General features: G+C 43.9%; 1 pseudogene; it reads left to right on the top strand.

The window, feature by feature from the left end:
- The first annotated feature begins 201 nt into the window (after nt 1–201).
- Nucleotides 202–22,423, top strand: part of LOC144824363 (dead end protein homolog 1-like) — a 42,604-nt pseudogene continuing 20,382 nt past the window's right edge.

Here is a 22,423-nt window from a genome sequence, read left to right as displayed (position 1 = left end):
TCTACTATTGCCAAAAGATGTCCTACACAGCTTAGCAAATATGTAGTCTCCACAAATTTTATTTATCTAGTTTTTGCCTTACAAAGCAGGGTCCTGGACTGGCTGTTTAGGCATTTTGGCACTGCCAGATGATCCAACTTGAAAGGGCCTGTGTATAGGCTGTATGTTTCTGGTCCCGTCACAGCCTATGGAACTACAAAAATGACCCACACACTTGCCCTTTCAAGCTGGTCCATTGCCAAGCTGCCTCAAGACATCTACAAAGATAAATTGATCCCCCTCTTTCAGAGTGTTGGCAAACTGTATGAATTCCGCCTCATGGTGACCTTCAGCGGCCTGAACCGGGGCTTTGCCTACGCCAGGTACACCAGAGGGCCAAACGCCCAGTCTGCCATTGCTGCTCTGAATGGCTATGAAGTGCAAAAAGATCACCACATTGTTGTGTGTCGGAGCACCAAGAAGTGCGAACTGTGTGTTGACGGCTTTCCCTGCCGCCTGGAGCAGGGGCAGCTGGAAATTTCACTGCATCCGCTGACTACCAGAATTAGAGGACATCGCTTTGTGCCCAAGCCCCACCAAGAAACATGAACCTCTGGCTGTGGTCAAATATAACACTCACCAAGCTGCAGCAATGGCCAAAAAAGTCTTAGTGGAAGATAACTTCAGGTTTAATGGACAGAAGCTTAGCATGGACTGGCTGAAACTGGACTTAAAGCAAAAACTACAAATTGTTCCATAGAAAATCACTACCTCTCCTGGTGAGCCAAATTGGACAATTTCATCTGTTCCTGCCCAACAGTCTAAGAAGAAGAAACGGAGATCAGCTGAAATCCAGTGGCTGTATAGTGGCTTTCCTATGCATATTTTGCAGGTAGATGCAGCTGGACTTTCCAGTATTCTTGACCAACATCTTGGCTGTTAGCCCAGAGGGACTGATGCGCTTCTGGTATCAGGCTGTAATTCCAGGCTATCCAGTTCCATTCAGTGGGTACACCAGCGTCAGGCCTGACAAAATGGGTTTGTGAAATGAGCATGATCAGGCAAAGGAGCTTATTGCTCTACTAGTCCTAAAATCACTTGGTGAGTACAAAAATTAAGTCATTTGTTAGGAGGGTGAATGTTACAGCAAAATGTGTAAGAGTGTACATGGGATAACCTGCCATGTTTAATGTATGCCTGCAAGTAAGGTGAGATTCCCTCATTAAGGAATTTTTATTAAGGGAATAGACTTGACTTCCCTGTGAAAGGATAGGTACACTTTCCTTCATCTCTCCATTCTGTTTCCTTCCGCCCCCTCCTGCCGACAGCTCACCGAGGATCTGTTGATGACCGTTGCAATTCAGAGTACCCAACGCCTGATGGAGATGCCAGAGTGGCTATGGAGGGAATGGGCTAGGGATCAACCCTTCGGCTGTCTCCTGCCTTTCCCTGGTTTAACCACAGTGGCTTGACCCCGTGCTTTGCCTCCGGAATGGCGACTGGGATAAGCGAGTGCTGTTTCCCGCAGCATGGGTGCAGCTGAGAGTGTTCCGCAGCACTACGATCAAATTACACCCAAGCTCGTTTTTCACTTCTAGAGTTGGGGTAGGAGTACCCTCTTGGTCCCCGCTGCTGCCCCCTCCTTTTCTGGGACTGCTTCCCAGGTGCCCGAACTGATTTTGCGGCATACTGATTCGACGAGTCTGCTGTCCCTGCTGTCACATTCCATGTCATGCACTGTAGCTCCAACCCTCCCACCCTCTCCCATACCCCTTACAGCAATAGCAGCAGTATGTGATCTGACGTGTCTCTGCATTTGGGCCTAGGCAGCCCTCCAGTGTATAGAATAGGGTCCTGCAAAGTACAAACATGTAAAAAAAACATATAACATGAACTCCCAGCCCGCCACCACCCTCCGACATCGGATAATCACCCAATCTGTATCTGGTGTATCCCAACGCATCATAACTTAGAGAAAAAGAAAAGGAACATACGAGTTATCCTCATTAATACAGGCCCATCAATATTCTTGAACACGCAGTTTGAATTTACGTGTTGCGCTGCCCGTATAAACTTTTGTAACAAATGCAAATTATGCCATATACCACATGTGTGGATTGACAGTTGATAAAATGATTAACAGTGTATCTTTTCTTTGTATTAAATCCAAATTCAACTATCTTGGTAAAACCAAAAAGGCAGATGTTGCACTGTCCACATGCGTAAAGTCCCCTGCGTTATGTTAACCAGATTTGTGAATTGGGCATTTTAGGTAAAGTATAAGTGGGACAGAGTGTTTCCTTAATGTTTTTTTCTCTCCTATAGGTGATTGACGGCTTAATTGTCAACTCCCCAGGGACCTTTAAGTAGGGCCCAATATTGACTTAGCATTTTATAGACCTCATGATTCTGTTACGTCTAGTCCTATTTCAGTGGCCATGGTTTGTCATTACATGTTCCTCCAGGATTTGGATAAAGGTTGGTCCTACCTTCATTTCCCTGCTTGTTATTGCTTTTTGGATGGGTTCCTGGTTCCTGGTTGCTGATTGCTAGTTCTGTGTTTCCAGAATCTTTTTTGTTATTCCTCACGGGCTCGTGGGGATAACATTGCCTCTATTTGTGAGACCCTTTTGTTTTACTACTCTTGTCTGGTCCCGGTAGTTTTTTCCCTCCCTTCCTTTTGCTTTAGTTAGCTAGAATTCCCCGCCCAGTTTCCCACTGCCCTGGCGTTACTGCGGTGCTCATGTCAAGAAGCCGTGAGGTGAATGGGGGCTCCTGTTTACCTCCTGTAATTACCTTTTGCTCGTGTTGGGAGCGGTGATACTTTGGAGGAAGAGCGGTTCTGTTTGGGGCTTTTTTATCGTCTGCTTCGCGTTCCGCTTTTCCATCCGCTCCACATCGTTATGCGCGGTGATGACGTTTTTTGGGTCATTCCGCAAGTAGATTGCTTCTCGAGTACCGTGTTTGCCGGTCAGCTTTCCTATCCCCATTTCTCCTCTAGCTCGTTTTGTCGAGTATAAGGTTTTTTTTATCAAATGCCAAATGCTGGGCATGTTATATTTTTTCCCCTAAGAAACCCGTTTTTTCCTATGAGAGACATCATTCACTTGCTGTAGTCTTCCTGTATTGTCCAAGGGAGTTTGTCTTGGACTGGACTCCATCTGCTGCCCAATATCTTCACGAGGCGAAGCCTGCAACAGCTCCTGGTAAGCAAGTGGGATTGTGGTGGCAGGGCATGGTCACTGTGATTTGGGTACTTTCTGGATTGGCATTTATATTGTAAGGCGTGTCCTTTATTTTGTGTGCTTAGGTGCAGACGCGTGGAGGAGGGAGCAGTCCCCTTTATTTCCAACAGGGTGGAAGACGTGGTGTCTCCTCAAAATACCACCCTCCTTCCAGGTCCATCGGCACACTCATAGTTATTGGTCTGTGAGTGGCATATGGGCAGGGGGAGTGGATTGGTGCATGCTTCGTTCCTGCAGTGCATGGGCTGAGTGGGTGGAACCCAACAGATTCAATGTTGTGTACATAGTTATAAAGGACAGCCATTCTTTTTTCTTTCTCTGTTTGTTAACCAGGGTGTCCTTATGACTGATATTTTGTGCTCTTATCACAGCCTGTTGGAGATCTTGTGTTTTATAACCCCTCTTATTTAATCTGTCAGTTGTTTTTTTGGCATTGTGTTCAAAATTTGACTGCTCGCAACAGTTTCCATGAATCAGAACTAATTCCCCAAAGGGTGTGCAAGGTGGGTGAGCACTATCATGATGCAAAATTGCATTCACAGCAGTTCTTTCCTAAACAGGGTGCTCTGAACTGTATTGTTTGAAATAGAGAACTGCACATTCAGGAATTGTATCTGTGTTTACGACATATTAACTGTGAAGACAACATTTAAGGCAATATTGTAAATATTCCCTAATCTGTAATTCAGTTACTGTCCAGATGATGATGATATCATCTATATAGCGCCCCCAAAAACTGTGTATAGCCAGTCCATTCAGCAGCCGCCACGGACCAGGCATGTGTGTGTCCTACCCAATGTAGAGGTTGGCATATGAGGGTGCATATTTTGAGCCCATGGCTGACCCTTGCAACTGTTGGCACCGTTCGATATAAAAAAAAAAAATTATTGACAAAAATTAACTTCACCATTTCCAACACCATTTCACTGTGCTCTCACAGATTGACCCTTTGAGTTGACTAAAAGAAATCCACCGCCTTCTCTCCCATGTCCCTTTTTCATTCATGTACATCATGACTCCACCTGCAGTGTAACAAACCACACCATTTCATCTAATAACAAGTCGTCAAATGTATTTAGGACATCCATGGTGTCCTTTATAAATGGTGGAAGATTGTGCACCATAGGTTGCAGGATGGAATAAACAAATTGAGATAGATGTTCCGTCATGGAGCCAATTCAAGAAATAATAGGACATCCCAGGGGAAACCATCCCTTTTTGTGTATCTTGGGCTGATCACTAGGAATCTAAATTCAGCATCAAATAGAAGATCAATTTCTTTCCAATGTACCAATTTGTCATTAATGTGCAGGGTGGCCTGAGTGCAAGGATTATTCCGAAGAGTCCTGTAATGTGTTTAATTATTGAGTTGCCTATACACTTCTGCCTCATAGTCCCACCTGTTCATTATGACCACATTCCCACTCTTATCTGCTGCTCTTATTATTAAGGAGTTGTTATCCCTTAGATTACATAGGGCTGCCCTTACCTTAACTATTTTGATTCTGAAGGGTGTTGCCTCTCATTTTGTTGAATTATTTTATTTTTGTTTATGGCCATGTGGCAGCTGGTCATTTGAGGTGGGCAACACTGATATAAAGGAATGGAAATTAGGTGCCACTATTTCCTCAATATGCAAATCAGTCTTTACCCTGTTCCTCATGGGAACAGTCTAGCCCGAACTACCAAGCCAGGTCGTCCCTGGACCCGAAACAAGCATCCTGGGACTGGATTTGGGATGTAATTTGGTGTTAATCCGTTCAGTAGTTTCAGAGATGTTTAAGATAGATATGTAAATATACATATCTGGGAGCCCAAAATTACACTAAAATTTGATTGGCTGTCAACACTTTAACCAGGAAGTGTTGGCAGCCATTGTGGGACTCAGCTTTAAGCCGACTCCTACAAAAACTGTTTTAAAAAAAGAAAAGAGGGCAATATCACCACCTAGGCCTCTTGGGGGGACTCACAGGGACTCAGCAGGGCCAATAAAAATATTTTATTTTTAATATTTGGCGATATTTGCAGATCCCACCAAAAAGAAAAAAGAAAATGCGCTTATTTTCTAATTGCTCCGAGGTGGGCCAGGTCTAGATCCCAGGGGCATTGTAATAAAGAAGAGGGGGGCAAACAAAAAATGCGAGGGAGGTCAGTATGGCCTCCCCTGCTGCCCTGGGGACCTCCACCTTGCTGGGGCTTATTTATTTAACAATGGGGGGACCTCTTGGATCTCCGTAGCAGTGGGGACCACCACCCCCCCGGGCTTTAAGTTTAAAAAATGCAGGTGTGCGGTGTGCACCCCCACAACCCCAAGGCCACCCCTCTCAGGGCTTTTCTAAAATGTAATACGGGTGATCCCACAGCCCTTCTGCAGCCCTGGGGACCACCACCTCCCTGGGTAAATGTTAGAGGATAGGGGGCCAAGGGCCCCTCTTCTAAAGCCCCAAATGGCCTTGGGGACCGCCACCCCTCAAGGTCAGCTCCGGCTATGCCCTAGGATGTCCACCCCCGGGATATAGTTCTTTGCTATGGCTTGGAGGGAGCTTTCCCCCTTCTTCCAAGCCTCACTAAACTGGGCTCTGCTTTGAGCATGTGAGAACATTTTGCTCTTGCTTGCTCAAAAGTTGAGTACAATTGCTTTGGCATAGAGGGTGCTGCATTTTAGCAGCTCCCTCTGTGTCAGAGCAGTGTCGGCTCCCACAGGAGGTGGGGAGTTGGCAGGGACTGTGAGGGCCTTCAGGCTCCCCCTGCTTTTCTAGTGGAGTGGGTGCCCTGGAGGCGCACACTTCCAATTGCCAAGCCACAGGTTTGTGCTCCCCGATGCCAAATTTGGCCTGGAGAGGGGGGCAGCACAGCCCCCCCTCTCCCATCTGTACTAACCCAGTGTGGTAAATTCCGTTCCGCTCACAGAATTTGCGGAATTTTGACAATTTCGCATGCTTTGGAATTGCCCAAAATTCCGCGATCTGCGACGTAGTGGAATTTTTCCCTTGTTCGCGCTTTGAAAATGTGTGTTCACGTGCGCGGTAGCGCCTTACCAGGATCCCTGCATTTGCCGAAGAGTTTTCCTATCCGCTCGCGTGCACTTTTAGAGTATGCAATTGCAAACACGTCATTTGGACGTGCCACCGGACATCCGCGTTCATGAACAGGAAACACGCAACACGAGCGGGCGGGACAAGTGAAACAAGATGGCCGTACCAATTGGCGTCCGGATGGGTAAGTTTGTGAGATATTTCCACCCGAGCACACCAACAGCATCCCCGAACAGGAAAAACACATCGCGAACAAGCAATTCTACATGCTCGCGGGATTCTGCAAAGCTTGCAGAGATTTTTTACTGTTTCACGGAACTTTGCATAATGCGACTACGCAAATTCAAGCCACCCTTAATCTGTACATAGTTTGGTCACCTCTCCTAAAAGAAATAAAAGCAGGGCCCCAGGAGATTGGGTCCCCAGGGCCAAATTGAGCCCAGAAAAGGGGGCACACAGCCTCCTACCCTAAATAAAAAATAAATAAAAAAGGCTGGGTCCCGGGAGTTGGGGCCATTTGGGCTGAAATCAGCCCGGGACTGGGACTGCACATCCGTTCTTCCCTATTCAAGAAATGTCTGGCACCAAGTGATAGGGTCCGAGGGGCAAAATTGGCCCAGAGAAGGAGTGCCACACAGAGTAAATACATTGGTTTTTTTATTTTTAAAAAAGGCCTGCCAGCAAGTTTCTAGAGGCCCTGCCTCTTTTCTCCACCACTCTGAAAATGCGCCCCCTGCCACACTGCTGGTTGGGAGATGAAGTCCACTTAGGTACGGAGGGTCTTGGGGCCAACGTGCCCTCCTGTTACCTTCAATATGTCCCACACAGTGGGATTGCTGAGAGGTCTTCTGAGGTCAGACCTCCTTTCTCGACATCTCTGCTAAAATCACCTCCAGGCACACTGCTGGTTCGGGGGTGAAGTTGCCTTGGATAATGAGGGTCCTTGGGGGCCGCCAAGCCTTAGTGTTACCTCCAGTAAGTCCCACACAGCCTGATTGCTAAGAGGATGTCAGAGGCCATGCCCTCTTTCACCACCAGTCTGTAAATGCTACTCCTGGTGCACTGCGGGTTGGGGTATAAAGTCCCCCTAGGTCCAGAGGGCCCTTGGGTGCCAACAAGCCCTCCTGTTACCTCCAGTAAATCCCACACATTGGGATTGCAGAAAGGTCTTTGGAGGCCACACCCTCTTTCTTCAGCACTCTGCAAATGTACCTCCTAGCACACTGCTGGTGGGAACATGAAGTCCCCTTGGATAATGAGGGTTCTTGGGGGCCAACAAGCCCCATGGTACCTCCAGTAAGGCCTGCACATTGTTGAGAGGACTTTGGAGGCACCCCCCCTTTCTTCACCACTGTGCATATGCGCCTTCTGGTGCACTGCTGGTTGGGGGTTGAAGTCCCCTTGGTTCAGAGGGTCCTTAGAGGCCAATTGCCACTGCTGTTACCTCTGCTAAGTTCCACAGAGTGCGACTGGTGTGAGGACTTCGTACTTCATCCCTCAACCAGTAGTGTGTCAGGAGGTGAATTTGCAGAGTGGTGGAGAAAGGGGCAGGGCCTCCAACGATCTCTCAGCATTCCTGCTGTGTGGGACTTACTGGAGGTATCAAGAGGGATCCTTGGCCCCCAAGGACCCTCAGCATCCAAGGGGACCTAATCCCCCAACCAGTAGTACACCAGGGGCACACTTGGTTGACAAAGGAGACAGGGCCTCTAATGAGCTGCATCAGGATAAACAGTTCCACAAGGGATAAGGGTCATGCTGATAACCGTGTGGATCCGCTGATTCCCGTGCATTGTGAAAAAACATTATAAGGCCATTTATTGCCCTTTATGAGTACCTCTGGGACCCCTCTACCACTCCCATGAGGTCAGGGTACCTCTACCCTGACCCCTTTCTTCACTTTACAAACAATCTTTTTAGCCCCAGGGACTGTTTCCTGACAGCCAAAATATTGGCCACAACCTTTCTGGGAAGGTGTGGTCATCTATTCAGGGCCTTGCTGTGATGGTTGGAGCCGCGGAGCAACCGCTGAGCCACCGCGGGTAAATCCAGTGAGGGTCTCTGCCCCCAAATTTGGTTTTCTTTTAATATCCTGAAAACTACTGAACGTATTTGCTCCAGACTACCCAATGGCACTACTCTGGGTTAAGATCCAGCTACTTGTCAAAATTGGTGTAATTCCGTTCAGTAGTTCGGGCTGTCTTCAAAGACCCTATGGGAATTAATATAGGGTAAATGTGTTTTGGGACCCCCCTTTTTGTCCACCCCCCACTTCACGGATCACCCCGATACTTTCCAGACAGCAGCTGAAGTGAGCGTTGAATTTGTTTGGGAAAATATCTTGAAGATTCGTCAACCAGCGCCAAAGAAATAACCTACTGGCAATATATATATATATATATATATATATATATATATATATATATATATATATATATATTATCTACTGGCGCTCGCCTGTAGGTAGTTATAGTTAGGACCAAGTTTCCATAGGAATAGCATTTTTTGTTTTCGCTATACCTTTGGCGTAGTTTGATGAATATTCATGAATTTGTTTCCCAAACTAATTCTTTGTTCATAACAGCTCCTATGTTAAAAGTTTGGGGGTGATTCGTCAAGAAGGGGCTGAGAACAAAAGGGTGGTCCCAAAACATGTTTTCCCCATGCAATTTCCATAGGAAACTGAAGACAAGGCTACAGGTCAAACGGGTGAACGGAATTACCCCAAATTTGGCAGGGATAAGCGTCTTGGTCTAGAAAGCACGTTTTTCTTTATTTGGTGTAAATCCGTTCAGTAGTTTGGAGAAATATCCAAATTTACATATATCTGTATTTGGGAATTCTGCTATCTGATTGGCTGAGGCGTTACGAGCACGAGCTTTCTGCTTATTGGTTGTGAGCGTTGCGAGCGGTTGCAACTAGGAAGTGTTGGCCGCCATTTTGTGATTTCGTTGAAATGAGTAAGGGAAAAAAAAGGTGAAAAGAGTAGGAAAGAGGAGGATAGGAGCACTGTAACCTCTGTGGGGGAGTGCGAAGCGAAGTAGTCACTCCTACCGGTCTGATAGTGCATGTTGCTCAGAGTAACATGATGCTGAGATGAGATGCTGCAACACTCGGGTATGAAAACAAGAGCCTAAACCGTGAGCTCATTGCTGTACAGAGATGTGCTCTGGTCTTTGTAGTATACATGTGCAAGTAGTGCTAGTAGGCGTTTACACCATACAGGGATTGGGGAGCGAACTACTGACTGCAACCGTGCGTTGTGCTGAAGACCCGTTTTCTTCGTGAAGCAGTTTTTACTCATCCCAGGGTCGTCAGCTCATTGAACTACGTCATCCGACAAGATTTATATTTTAGATTTTGGGCTTCCCCTGCCTCTTCAGTACACTCTGGTCACTATACTACATGTGTGCAAGTAGTGTTAGTATGTGTTCATACTAATTCTATAGTTATCCAGTAACCAATGCATCATGGTCCTAGGGAGCGCAACCTCCGAGGCGCAGCTCGTACAATGTCCCGGGGTGTTCATCTGCAGGATATTTATGTTTGCTATTAGAGGGTGGGTGCATGGCTTTCACCCTGTGATAGCAAATCCTTGTTTGCCTTGTTGATGCGAGAGAAGGAAAACCTCGTGTCGCTTTGATAGAGTGTATCCGGATGGTAAAAATGGGAAGAAAAAAAAAAAGTATGGTCTCACCCATTCATTTAAATGATCCCCTTGGTGGGTAATGTTCTGGGAGAACAAGATAGGAGTATAGAGGGAAAAGAAAACTAGGACGCCCTCCACTCAGTAAATCGCCAAAATACAAATGTCCTAGTGTTCAAGGCAGTTCTCGTCTAATGATCTACAGACATCACTAGTTGTACATGAATTACAACAAACCTCTCTTCTTACAAAGATTTAGAGTAGGGGATGTCTCAGTCTACTGCCGTTATTAAAAAAAGGAAGCCCAACTCTGATCAACAAACTTAGACAAATACACAACCCACATTCACCTAAAATGACAACAGAAAAAGGTGAGAAAGGCGAGATGGCACCTCACGGGCACACCACCAATGGGACCCCTGGCTGGTACTCACCAGGATGGCCCTGTTATCATCATTGGTGCCATCAAGCCGTAACGGACTGTGTCTTAAACCCAAAGAAAAGACAGTGAGTGGTGCAGTGAACACAAATTATATGTAACAAAACGTACAACACTTTAACACTTAACATATAATCCACTGTGCAACCAGGACAAAAACTTTACTAGTGTTCCTTTCTTGTTGCATACAGTACACATATAAACAATAAAAAGAAGGATGTGAATACTACCAATCGATTCACACCCTACTTACAGCCGACATGTCTCATTGCCTTGGTTTCTATCAGGCAATTTCCTCAGGGCAAACCAATTTAAATGCCACTGCAAAGGACACTGGGCTTTGCGTGCTGTAATAAAACATAAAACATGCATAGTCGAGGTTACCTACTATCCACCCTTGTTCAATTCCCAATGCTATTTTGCGCAGTCAAACAAGCATGATGCTGTATATAATGCAATAGTTAGTGCTGAGAAGATGCCGGACAGTTATTCTCCACCGGTAATCTTTGCATGGGGTTGCAGCGTGTAACCTTGATAAGCAAGCTTCTAATCACAGGTATAAGGATATTCTTTTAAAGCATAACCCCGGTTTTTGTTGTTGTTTGGTTTAGCAACAGAAACGAAGGGAGACTGGACCCAGCTCACCTATGGGGGCTGTACTCCTTTTATATTCCTCTTGGCTGGTATGAGAGGCAAGGCTAACTGAGGGGTAACTATTGCATTATATACAGCATGATGCTTGTTTGACTGCGCAAAATAGCATTGGGAATTGAACAAGGGTGGATAGTAGGTAACCTTGACTATGCATGTTTTATGTTTTATTGCAGCACGTAAAGCCCAGTGTCCTTTGCAGTGGCATTTAAATTGGTTTGCCCTGAGGAAATTGCCTGATAGAAACTAAGGCAATGAAACATGTCGGCTGTAAGTAGGGTGTGAATCGATTGGTAGTATTCACATCCTTCTTTTTATTGTTTATATGTGTACTGTATGCAACAAGAAAGGAACACTAGTAAAGTTTTTGTCCTGGTTGCACAGTGGATTATATGTTAAGTGTTAAAGTGTTGTACGTTTTGTTACATATCATTTGTGTTCACTGCACCACTCACTGTCTTTTCTTTGGGTTTAGGACACGGTTCCGTTACGGCTTGATGGCACCAATGATGATAACAGGGCCATCCTGGTGAGTACCAGCCAGGGGTCCCATTGGTGGTGTGCCCGTGAGGTGCCATCTCGCCTTTCTCACCTTTTTCTGTTGTCATTTTAGGTGAATGTGGGTTGTGTATTTGTCTAAGTTTGTTGATCAGAGTTGGGCTTCCTTTTTTTAATAACGGCAGTAGACTGAGACATCCCCTACTCTAAATCTTTGTAAGAAGAGAGGTTTGTTGTAATTCATGTACAACTAGTGATGTCTGTAGATCATTAGACGAGAACTGCCTTGAACACTAGGACATTTGTATTTTGGCGGGTAATGTTCTGGGGCCAATCTTATTATTATATTGCAGGCTCTCTGCAGCACTGGGGACCGTAATCTCACATGTATATTAGGCACGGGAGGGCACAGAGACGTTTCGCAGCCTAGAGGATCGCCACATATTGTTTACTAATTGTTCGGGGGGCTTCGAGGCCTACCCAAGTCCAGGGATCGCCACCCTCCGGGGCTTTACTTTAATATGCAGGGTGGGCTTTGCCAGTCCATGAAGCCTCGGTGGCCCTAGGCAGTGCCTTATTGGTTCTGTAATAACACGGGAAGTACTCATGGTGTTATAAAGTGATACACTCATAAAACCCTTGCAGTTGTAGAATTAAGCAGGTTTCATTTATGTAATAGTCTGTTGGTTTATATTTGGTAGGTGCACCGCAAAATTACAAATGTTTTCCCTCATAACCTCTTATAAACAGCCTATTTTCACAATAAGCTACAGACCAGTGTTGTCAGAAATAGAAGACCCACATACTCATTTATTGGTAAAAAAAAAAACCTTTATTAAAACAACACAAATAAATGGAAACGCAACTTTATTCGAACAAACAACAGTATAACATGAAATAAGTGGGTGGGACTCCTCCGGAAGTAGCGTACAAAACCTGCAAGACAAAAAAGAAACATAAGTATGTGTGCCATGTCCAAGAGAAAAAGAAAGGTAGTCAGAATGAAAGGAAGATAGTGAGAATGGGACAGAGAGGGAGTGGGTGGAAGGGAGAAGGGGGGGGAGAGTCAAAAGAACAGAGGGAGGAGGAGACAGAGCATTGGCCTACTGCACCCAGCGCTCACTGTTTACCTCCCGTCACCCGCGTGTCTAGGACGCTGGGGTACGCGAGAAAGAGTGCGGTCCAGCAAGTCCTTAAAATGAAACAGATATGAATGAGGCCAGAGATTACATTATTATCTATGGCAATATTGCTTGCCTGTACCTGTGCACCTGCTGCACCCCAGCCCCTTCCCTTGCACTGTGTTCAATTGCAGTTCCTGGGCACCGAAGCTTCACTGCTCACCTGCCACCACCGGTGTGTCCAACGACTTGCCGGTGCAAGCTCTGACTCTGGGGTGCCTCTGTCAGGGTGGCACAGCAGGTCAGGGATGGTGTCTTGATACCACAATGGAAGGCATCAGAATGCCCAGGGCATCGTCACGGGGTGAGCAACCGCTCAGCCCATTTTGGCACAAGCAACTCAGTGTCTGAAAAGGGAGAAATAATATAATGCTGGAAACATCTTGAAGGTTTATTTCAAGCTTAATAGAGAACACCAGTTGAGTGCATCCTTCCTTCTTGAAGTACGATCTACCAGCTGTTAGTGGTAATCGTGGTTCAAAGAGGAGTTGAAGTGCACGAGAATAGACAAGGTAAAATATTAAAATGTTATGCCAATGTTTACATACAAAGAAACAGAGTGCATACTAGAAGCATAATGTGCGCCTGTACACTTAATAATTCGCTCACTACAGTGTTCCAAAAGCCAACGCCATGTGACTGTAATGCAGCGGTGCCTGCTGGCTCAGGCCTACAGTACAGTCCAGCAGGTCCTTAAAATGCGACAGAGATGTGACTGAATGAGGTCAGAGATCACATCAGTATGCACGGCAACATCACTTGTTCGCAACTGCGCACCCAGGCTGATGCACCCCACCCCTCCCGCAGCAACGTGCTCAATTGCAGTCCCATGCACCCAGACCCCACTGCTCACCTGCTGTCATTGTTGTGTGTCCAAACACGACAGGCAGCAGTGTTCACAATTCATATGCAGTGTTTATTGGCAGGATGGTGTACACCTAATGGATCCCTTTCCAAACACGACGGCCAGTAGGGTTCACAATTAATATCCAGTGTTCAATGCCAGGTTGGTGTACATCTCATGGTTCCCTTTTTTCTATTGCGCATTGTGATATGCGAGGTGGATGTGGCCATAGCACCTGAGGCAGTGTGGAAGAACTAGGACATGTGTCTGCGTCATTATCCTATTTATACGTATGCAAAGTGGGCTGGACTTGCCAATGCTAGGCCAGCGTAGGGTTGTGAATAAATATTCCAGGGACCTGGGTGTTGTTCAGTTCCTGCCTGGCCAGGAAGTGCACTTATGTGTGTTTCTGTTGCAGTTTTGACGTCGAAGAATGCACAATTTATGTTAATGTAGCTTGTACTGGGAGGACGGCAACTATCGCTAATGAGATGATGTTCGAAAACATTGAATGGACAACATCACATGTCATTGTCAAGGTTGTGGATATGCGCAGACACGCATGTCAATGGTGTGCGGTATTATTGAAAGTGTTGCTATCGTGAAGCGCACACATGTGAATGTGCTCGGATGGAGGGAGGATCAGCAGTAAGGCTATGTCATACATAGTGATGACGCTCATTAAGTAAGTCAAACGTGAATCTGAAAGTCTCACATATGACACACTACTATACTGGTAAAGCCTGTCAACAGAGCATACTGCAACACAAACCTACACATTACTCTTTACTGTTTGTCACATGTGATCTAGGATGTGCACTCTGCCCTTCGAGCCACCAATACCCAGGCCAAAAGGCAGCACAATAATGCACACACACACCAGGGAACTCGTGTAACACACATTTGTTTTTTGATGTAATGTTTCAGATGCATTGCCATCACACGTGGAAGGCGAATGAACAGACCATGAATATTGATCAAGATGATCGTTGCATGTTGTGTGTAGTATAAGATATGTGTACACAGCAAAAAAACTTTCCAAAAAAGCTCTCTAAGCAGAAGGAGTGTGTCTCATCAAACGCTGTAGAGAGAATGACTAAAATGGGTGGGGTCCTCCAACTGTTACAATGGGAAATGTTATGAACTAATAAAAATTTTTTTTTTAAAGGTCACCGGGCAATCGCGCATCGAGCGTGCAAGAAGGCCACACCCAACGCGATTTTGAGAAAATATATTTATCATAAATTAAGTTTATTACAGTTAGAAATATATAAATGTTTAAAATATTTTAGATTATCGCTTGCTCTCATATACACTTTAAAGTTATTTAGATATAGTTTTGAGACATAAAAAAAAATTAGGGAATGGCATACCCGGCGCGACACTATACGTCTATGGAGTAACACAGGGCCTGACAGCGTGCACTCATCGCATACACAACGCACAGCGGGCCGGACCCCATACGTTCATGACGTAATGCGTGGCTTGGTACTGCGTACCCGTCGTATACCAAAGTAGCAGCTGGCGTGACCTCATATGTATATAATGTTACACAGGACGCTGTGCCACAAACCCGTTGGATATGAAATGCGCATCATTTACGAGTTCAGCAATAAGGCAGATAGGATTCGCGTGGTGATGGAGCTTGGTACACTACTGGTATGGGACTGCAGTTCTCTCATTAAAAAAAAGATATACATATTTTTTGGGGAAGATATAAAACCTTACATAATTTTTAAAGTAAATAAAAAGTATAATAGAGTTCCGAAATATTACAAAAAAATATAAGTTTTATAAATATTAGAATATGAAATTAACATTTAAAAAACCTTCGAAATTCACTGAAAAAAACCATAGCTTTTAGGTTATACAGACATTATGGATAGGAATTAGCATTTAAAAAAAACCTTTGAAATTCACCATAGGTTTCAGGGATGTTATAGTTATTTGGACATTTGACTCATATAAAACCAAAGAAATTTGCCTGTTACAGTTAGTTGAGCTAACTATAACTCGTGCGCCCGCAATGCACTGCTGATGATGTCACATATTACATCGTTCATGACATGGTCAGTGAAATCACTGATGACATCTCAAATTACATCACTGATGACATCACTGTTAACATCATCCACATGATAATCTGATGCACGTACTGATGCCCTAATATAAACTTTGATACACCCATTCTAAAATGCAGACTGTAATTTTTGAAACCATACACAAAACAATGCCATATACTACATGCCACTCACTATTTCCTAGGTCTACACACACATCCAGTCTCTTATACATGTAGTTACTCATCAATACAGAACTATAATATGCACTCATACATCTATACATGCAGTCACACTCCGTCACTCATCCATAGAGTTACTCACACACCTAGTCAGTAATGCAAAGAATCAATCACATACCCATTTACTCATGTATACAGTTAAACACACCACATCACTTATTTATACAGATACTAACACATATTTACTGTCTTATACAATCACTGATGGAAGCAGACACTTATTTATACACCAACTCTTCAAATAACTTACTCTCACATATAGTTATTTATATACTCCAACACTCACATATAGTGCCTCAAAACATATGTAGTTAGTCACAGATATACCACTGAGATATTCATTTACTCACCAACACACCCATACACACACTAACTCACCCATACAGCCCTTCCCAGACGCACTTTTGAATCTACACAACCAGTGAATCACCCACTTAGACATCTATGCACAGTCATACACCACCCCACCCACCCACACAGACACTCAGGGACCTATACAGATACTCAGACAACAAATCAATAACCCATATAGACATTCATGTAGCTATTCAGCAATCCATGCAGTTGCTTACACACCAACTGAGAGACTAATGCAGACTTCACACAGTTTAGTAACTATCCCATGCATTCAGTAAGACACATTCAATCATTCACTTATACAATCAGTGACGCACCTACTAAATAATTCCTGCAGGCACTTGTAAATTCACGCATTCAATACACCTTGGCATAGATATATATGAAAAATACTTAAACCTTACAGAAGCACACATTCACTGGATGATGTCATCACTGATGTCATCACTGATGTCATCACTGATGTCATTTGAGATGTCATCAGTGATGTCACTGACCATGTCATGAATGATGTAATATGTGACATCATCAGCAGTGCATTGCGGGTGCGCAAGTTATAGTTAGCTCAACTAACTATAACAGGCGAATTTCTCTGGTTTTATAGGAGTGAAATGTCCAACTAGCTATAACATCCTTGAAATCTATGTTTTTTTAGTGAAAAAAAAAAAATATATATATATATATATTCACTGAAAAAAACATAGGTTATAGACCATATATAGTTAGGAATTAGCATTTACAAAACCTTATTTTACTCACACAAAACCATTGAAATTCCATATATAGTTAGTTGCACTAACTATATATCGAGCACCCGCAATCCACTGCTGATGATGTCACATATTACATCATTCATGACATGGTCAGTGACATCACTGATGACATCTCAAATGACATCACTGATGACATCACTGATGACATCTCAAATGACATCACTGATGACATCACTGATGACATCTCATTTGACATTACTGATCACATCACTGATGACATCATTCATGTGATAATACGATGAACTTCTTCAGACTCTAATATAACCTTAGATACACTCAGTGTAAACAGACACTCACAGACTGTCACTCATCCATGAAGTTACACACACACCTAGTCAGTCATGCAAAGAATCAATCACACCTCCATTTTCTCAACTATACAGTTATACACACCTTACTTATTCAAACACATACTAACACATATTTACTCTCTTATACAATCCCGGATACAAGTTCACAATGATCCATACAGCCACTCACACATTCACTGGCTCTTATGCACAGTTATTTATATATGACAACTCTCACATGTACTGTGTTTTACATATGTACTTACTTTGACATGTAGCACTGAGATATCCATTCACTCACCAATACACTCATGCACACAGTCAACCGCCCATACAGCTGTTTCCACATGCACTTTTAAACCCATACATCTAGTGAATCAACTGCTCACACATCTATGCACAGAGTCATACACCTCCCAGACACCCACACACACACTCAGTCTCCCATACAAATACATGGGCAACCAATCAATAACCCATATAGTTATTCATATAGCTACTGATCAACACATGCAGCAGTTTACAGAACAAAAGATATAATGATGCACAAATTAAGACAGTTTAGTCACTAACCCATGCACTCAGTGAGACACATTTAATCACTCACTCATACAGTCAGTCATGCACCTACTAAATCCTTCATCCAGACACTTATAAATCCACTCATTCTTCAATATGCAAGACATATTTTAACTTTACAGAAACATACAGTCACTGGATGTTGTTATCAGTGATGTCATCTGTGATGTCATTTGAGATGTCATCAGTGATGTCATTTGAGATGTCATCAGTGATGTCATCAGTGATGTCACTGACCATGTCATGAATGATGTGACATCATCAGCTTTGGATTGCGGGTGCGCGATATATAGTTAGTGCAACTAACTATATATGGAATTTCAATGGTTTTGTGTGAGTAAAATAAGGTTTTGTAAATGCTAATTCCTAACTATATATGGTCTATAACCTATGGTTTTTTCAGTGAATTTTCAAGGTTTTGTAAATGCTAATTCCTAACTATATATGGTCTATAACCTATGGTTTTTTCAGTGAATTTCAATGGTTTTTTAAAAGCTAATATCTATATCTGTAAAATATATTCTTTATTACGTGACGTATCACGTAGCCACGTGAGACGCCTCATGACGCGTCGCATAACCGTGACGTATCGGCTCTGCAGCGCAAACAAAACCCGTAACGTAAGCGCGCCGGAGCACGCTTACAGATATATATATTTTTTTAACCTTAATTAAACAAAATCCACACGTGCACATATCTTGAGGCCTTGCAAAGGCACATCAAACAAACAGTCCCTACAATTTTTCAAAGTTTTCTTGATAATCTATTCCATTATTTATTTTTTTACTGTTTCTCTTGTCACGCTTACCGGGACGCTACCCGGTACGCGAACCGGACGTTCCAAAAACACAAGATGGCGGACTCCTGTTACGCTGCCAGTTAGCTGCCCGGTTCGCGTACCGGGACGCGCCTCTATGGAGAAAAATCGCAAAAAAAATGTTTTGCCCCGCGGGGCACTTTAATATCACCCTCATCAATCCTAGGGGGTCAGGAGGGGTCTACCTTGCCCCCTTTCCTTCATTTCCCCCTTCGATTTTCACCGCATCTTGTCTCTCGATCCTACCGAGAGACAAGATGGCGGCCGCTCCGGACTGTTTAGAATGTTGACAGACACCAGAGAGCCAATCAGCTTCGCTTCGCGAAGTTCCGTTAAGCGTCAGGTACGCGAACCGGGGCGCTGCCCGGAGCGCGCTTACAGATATATATATTTTTTTGAACATTAATTTCTCAAAATCCACTGGAACACATATATTGAGACCTAGCAAAGGCACATCGGGCTACCAGTCCCTAACCTTAATTAGACAAAATCCACACGTGCACATATCTTGAGGCCTTGCAAAGGCACATCAAACAAACAGTCCCTACAATTTTTCATAGTTTTCTTGATAATCCATTCCATTAATTTTTTTTTTTACTGTTTCTCTTGTTACGCTTACCGGGACGCTACCCGGTACGCGAACCGGACGCTCCAAAAACACAAGATGGCGGACTCCCGTTACGCTGCCAGTTAGCTGCCCGGTTCGCGTACCGGGACGTGCCTCTATGGCGAAAAATCGCAAAAAAAATGTTTTGCCCCGCGGGGCACTTTAATATCCCCCTCATCAATCCTAGGGGGTCAGGAGGGGTCTACCTTGCCCCCTTTCCTTCATTTCCCCCTTCGTTTTTCACCGCATCTTGTCTCTCGATCCTACCGAGAGACAAGATGGCGGCCGCTCCGGACTGTTTAGAATGTTGACAGACACCAGAGAGCCAATCAGCTTCGCTTCGCGAAGTTCCGTTACGCGTCAGGTACGCGAACCGGGGCGCTGCCCGGAGCGCGCTTACAGATATATATATTTTTTTGAACGTTAATTTCTCAAAATCCACTGGAACACATATATTGAGACCTAGCAAAGGCACATCGGGCTACCAGTCCCTACAATTTTGCCAAGTTTCGTGGAAATCCATTCAGCCGTTCGAGCTAAAAGTGAGGCCAACCGCCCTATGGAAAATTGCATGGGAAAAATACGTTTTGGGACCCCCTTTTTTCTCGGCCCCCCCTTGACGAAACCCCCCCAAATTTTCAGGGGCTGCTCAGAAACAAAATGTGCCATTTTCCTGAAAATTTCAGCCAATTCCGTCCTCAAACGCCAAAGTTATTCGACATAGAATTTTCAAAAATCCCATAGAGAAAAAATCCTAACTATATATACCTACTGGCGACCGCCAGTAGGTAATATATATATATATATATATATATATATATATATATATATATATATATATATATATATATATATATATATATATATTACCTACTGGCGGTCGCCAGTAGGTAGTTATAGTTAGGATTGATTTCCATAGGGAAATCGCAACATTCTATTTGGAATAACTTTGGCGCCAGTTGAGGAATCAGCCTGAATTTTTCAGCAACTTTGCCTCGCGTCTCTCCGCTCCTTCCCTTAAAGTTTGGGGGGGATTCGTCAAGCGGGGGCCGAGACAAAAGGGGGTCCCAAAACGTGTTTTCCCCATGTTAATTTCCATAGGGCGGTCTGTCGCACTTTTAGCTCGAACGGCTGAATGGATTTTCACCAAACTTGGCAAAATTGTAGGGACTGGTAGCCCGATGTGCCTTTGCTATGTCTCAAGATATGTGCTCCAGAGGATTTTGAGTAATTTAGGTTAAAAAAAATGTATATATCTATAGCCGCGCCCCGGTACGCGCACCGGGGAGCGCTCCGGGCGTGCCACGCGACTTGCGCACGGGAAGCTGATTGGCCCTCGGGTGTCTGTAAACATTCGAAACAGTCCGGAGCGGCCGCCATCTTATGTCTCGGTAGGACCGAGACACAAGAGGTGGCTAAAAACAAAAGGGGGAAATGACCAAAAGGGGGCAGGGTACACCCCCTCTGACCCCTTAGGTTTGATGTGGGGGCCATAAAAGGGTCCCGCGGGACAACATTTTTTTAAAAATTTTTTCGATTTTTGCGGGGGAGCGCCCGGTACACGCACTGGGGAGCGTACCGGGGAGCGTACTTTAGTGAAAAATAGTGAAAATAATAGTGTAAAATAATCATTTTGAGTGATTACAGAGAGGGTAGCTCTGAAAAGAGCTTTTGGGTTCTGTGGCTGTTTTAGGTACCTACAAGTACGTCCCACACACACCCACACGCACACAACCCCACACCCCCACACCCACACACTCCCCACACACACCTCACACACGCACACCTCCACCCACACCCAAACACTTTCTAAATAGAGTGTTATGATTTTTAACATCTTCATTTGTATCTTTGAATTTAAAATACATATTTTACTAATTATAACTTATTTTTTCTTCTCTCTTTCACAGATACAAAGTGTTGTAAAAAAAAAATAAAGTTACATTTATTATATGGTAAGTATGACTTATAAAAGTGACGTAGTGATATCTACAGCGTCACCTCTACGACCCTTTCTTGCGTCAATACGTCCCTTTATACGTAGGTATAATGTGGCGCAGGGGTTTACAAAATGATGCATCTACCTAGATGCGTCACTTTGTAAATATGACTGAATAAGGTCGATTTTTAACAGCACTGGTGCGACACAAAAAGTGATGCACCAGTGGCGTAAAAGTGACGTATGGCCTCATAAATGAGGCCTTCAGTCTTCTAGTCATGTGTCATATTAAATATATGACATATTATTTCGCAAGTACTTACAGAAACGTCAGTATTTCAGACGTATCTGTAAGTGCAAAAGTGATGCATTGTTGGAGTCTGTCACAAAAATGATGCAACTCCAGCAATGCATCCTTTCACATGGGGCCAGGCCGCATGTGAAAGGGCCTGCATCAGTCTTACACCTGCTGTGAAACAGGTGCAAGATTTGGACGCAACAGCGTCATAAAAGTGACGTAGTGATATCTCACAGATTTTACTGCGTCACCTCTACGACCCTTTCCTGCGTCAATACGTCCATTTTGCATACATTACACATGACATAGGTTTAATGTGGTGCAGGGGTTTACAAAGTGACGCATCTACCTAGATGCATCACTTTGTAAATATGACTGAATAAGGTGCATTTTTAACAGCACTGGTGCGTCACAAAAATTGACGCACCGGTGGCGTAAAAGTGACGCATGGCCTCATAAATGAGGCCTTCAATCTTCTACTCATGCGTCATATTAAATATATGACGTATTATGTCGCAAGTACTTTTAGATACGTTAGTATTTCAGACGTATCTGTAAGCGCAAAAGTGATGCATTGCTGGAGAGTGTCACACAAATGATGCAACTCCAGCAATGCATCTTTTCTTACCCTTCCACACCCCCGTTCCTTTTCTACATTTTGTTTGAATAACCACATTTCCCATGTTCACTCTCCTTCTCCTTACTTTCGTTCCCAACACTCACCTTCTTTCAGTCCCCCTACTTCACTTCCTTTCTCCTCTCAAACTTTTCTGTTCTTTCTTACTCATTTTCCTTTCATTTATCAATGCACTCCACTTCACTTACTCTTTTTTATTTTTTTAAGAATATAGCTCTTTGATGAGAATTGGAGGTAGTTCTGAAAAGAACTTTTTTTTTCTTCTTTTTTCTTTTTTTAGAACTACAACAAAAACAGGGAATGGAA

Source organism: Lissotriton helveticus, chromosome 3_1 (assembly GCF_964261635.1).
Source record: "Lissotriton helveticus chromosome 3_1, aLisHel1.1, whole genome shotgun sequence".
Classification (NCBI taxonomy): domain Eukaryota; kingdom Metazoa; phylum Chordata; class Amphibia; order Caudata; family Salamandridae; genus Lissotriton; species Lissotriton helveticus.
Note: the sequence above shows the minus strand (reverse complement) of the source record. Positions and strands in the feature narration are given on the sequence as shown.